At 47.0% G+C, this 3115-nt stretch overlaps 1 pseudogene; it reads right to left on the minus strand.

Annotated features, from left to right (window-relative positions):
- Positions 1 to 831: 831 nt before the first annotated feature.
- On the minus strand, positions 832 to 957 carry LOC118554983 (U2 spliceosomal RNA; annotated as a pseudogene).
- Between the last annotated feature and the right edge of the window lie 2158 nt (positions 958 to 3115).

Here is a 3115-nt window from a genome sequence, read left to right on the forward strand (position 1 = left end):
AGACCACCCTCTGAGTGAGCTCAGCAGGCTGACCCGCTTGTGCCCCCAAGCCCTAACTGCCCACATTGGGGTTCCCCAATGTCCCTAATTAGTGAACCTAGAGGCAGAGCTAGAGAGGGCGAGTACAGGAATGAGAGGGCTTTCAAGGGGGCCTCACAAAAAGTGAGGATTGAAACCAGTCACTGGCCGAGCAGTGTCTAAACTTGGCCTGTCTACACTTAAGTAGGGTTAGAGTAGAGAACTGCCTCATCCTCAACCTTGTTGCAAAATATAGGAAGGTGGCTTACTTATACAGATACACTCAAAACTGCAAGATAAAGTACACTTCAAAGGGTAGCACAGTGAAGGGAAAGGTGGGAAAGAAGTGGGATGCTGTGGGCAGGTGAGGTAAGTGCAGACAGCATAGGCGTTCACAGGTCCTTTCTGCTTGCTGCTGGGGGGCCATTAACCTGGATCAGGTTCACTGGCACTCAAGGAAAAAAGGGGCATATCAAAGCATTCTTCAAAGCCCAGCCCATATGTCTTACCTGGCCTAAGAAGTCTCTACTGAATATATATGGGCACAAGACACATATTTTTAGATGTAAACATAACTTCTCTCAAAGACTTGAGTTTGCTCAAAGCAGAGACTATGCAGAGACTATGTTTACTTTGGAAGGATGAGCCTTGGGAAATATGATTTGGAAATTAGACAGAACTGAGCTCCATCCAGGTTCCGGAACATTCGCTGTGTGACCTTGGAAAGCTCTTTAACTTCTCTGAGCTTCAGAAAGTTGCTGAAAGGTATGCAGATAACGGTTCTGGATTTTATAGATGAAGACTGGCGCTCAGTGAAGGTACAACTTCTCTGGTTCTCTCCTTGGCTATGTATGTGGCATAGTATATCTATCTAACCTCATATTAAACTGATAAGAACAGATATTACACTTGATCTTAGCCAAAAGGCTGAGAAGCGATTTTATCTGACCTCAAAGATCCTTGCTTGGGAAAGGGGGCTCCAAAAGCTTCAGTGGCTTGTCAGAGATCCCACAGCTGGATGTGAGGACCCAAACCTGGACCTTTTGGGTTCATAGCCCGTGCTTTTTCTACTATACATACTGCCTCTCCCCAGTGCCCTCAGTTCAGTTGCCTGCTAGAGAACTTTCCTTTCACCAAGGGTCCCAAGTTAGCAGAAATGTCATCGGGTCGACAAGACAAGTGCCTGTTTGTCCTTGGGGTACTTCTGACCTTTGCTTCATGCCTCTATTCTGGGCTATTTTGGGCCTTGGGGATGTAAAGAGGGTCTGTGGTGGGAAGACAGCTAGTACGGCTGCTTCATGCTGCCAAGAGTCATGGAGAGAACCCTTGAATTGAAGCCTGCCCAGTGCCCTTAAGGATGCTGGCTTCGCTGAACAGCAAAAGGATCCCTCATTCTTGGGAGAAAACTTAGACATAGAACCTTTCCATGAGGCATTCTGAAATGAAGGCAAGGGAGAACAGAAGCTAGACTGGGCGCCAGGAGACCTCATTGTTGTGGAACGTGGTGGAGGAAGTGGGTGTCAGACCGCCGGGTGCTGGGGAGTAAGACAGGGGTGAGCTTGGTGTTGGGGTGGCCTCTGTGGGGAGTGGAGTTCCTGTGTAAGCGGATGTTCAGTTGCCCTCAGGATCTCTCGGGACTGTCTGGGTGTGTGAGTTCCGACTAGAAAAACATCTCCTTGGCTGCAAGCTCCCAGTGGCTACCAGCTATTTTCCACTTCTCCAACCAGGGCTGGCTTGAGTGCTCCAGGACTCAGCCTTGCAGACCCTGACACTGTGGAGGGAGTCCTAGCTCAGCCACGTAATCCCGCAGATGCATGGACTGCTTTTGTGTGGTCCAGGGCCACTGCGGTTCGGTGTCTGAAAACACAGTGATGTCACTTAGTTTTTTCCTTTATAGAAAGATGAGAAATGAAATAAGATTAGGTCCCAATCAGGAGCACTTTGTCTGTGATATGATTTAGTTAATCGATATAGTCACTGTGTGTCCGTGTAACTCTGGGTGATAGGGACACAAAAATGTAGAAGATATGGGCCCTGCCTTAAAAAGAGTCTTGTGATGGGGACAGGAATCTAGACAGGTGAGTGGGCCAGCCCTGGTCCTGCAGGGCCTTGTGTCCAGACCAAGGATGCATTGAGCTTCAATAGTGGTGGAACACCCGCTGAGTTCTTAGCCGACAAGTGGCCAGATCTCTGGCTGCTGGAGGGTGAATTTGAGTTAAACAAGCTTGGAATCCGGTAGATCCCCCAGATTTCATAAACATTCAGGAATTTAAGAAAGGTATGCAGATACAGGCAACCTAATCTCAGAAGTATTAATGGGACGATCAACTTTAAGAACCTATAGTGATTTTTCACTTGACATTTTATGAAATGTATTTACAGCTCTTTTGAGCCTCCTAAAGCTCCCCTTGGGCATCACTGAGGTTTTCCCAGTAGTCTATTAGTATGGGGCTCAGACTCTATTCTTCCTTCATGAGGGTTTTCCCCTCGTGAAGGAAGGGCACCTTTCTGTTCCTTCCAAATTTCACTGTGTTTCCCCTTAGTTCCCCTTACTCTTTTCTGGTTCCTGAGGTTGGGTGGCCTCTTGGGTGTATAACTCATGAGGGGTGGGGTTGATGAATGTGTGAGGCCCCAGTGAACAGCCAAACCAGTAGAAGTATTTACCCCAACAGTTTATGCTTGGAGGAGGGAACCACAATATTGTTAGCTGGGAGGTGATCTCAGTATCCTAGCTGGCGGGAGCAGGTGGAGAGTCAAGTTCATTAGGCAAGGTGAAGATGTACATGGAAAATGTCCAATGAAGTCAGATCTAGGAGCTTCAAGTGCAGGGTGGAGTGCGGTTGGAGGAAGAGACAAGGACAAATAGTTCAGGACTAGGTATGCCAAAACCAAGATTGTGTTTTGCGTGCTCCCTTTTTTTGTGGTTCCATGTACTAGATAGAGGTTCAGGCACTGTGGCTCAGCAGAAGCATGCAGAACACAGAGGAAAAATATAAACAAATAGGAATGTAGTCTAATAGTGTTTTAGATAAGGACAGAAGCAAAAGTTTAATCAAAGAAAAACAGATTCTAGTAAAAAGCAGAAAGAAAGGGACAA

This window comes from Halichoerus grypus, chromosome 5, assembly GCF_964656455.1.
Source record: "Halichoerus grypus chromosome 5, mHalGry1.hap1.1, whole genome shotgun sequence".
Classification (NCBI taxonomy): domain Eukaryota; kingdom Metazoa; phylum Chordata; class Mammalia; order Carnivora; family Phocidae; genus Halichoerus; species Halichoerus grypus.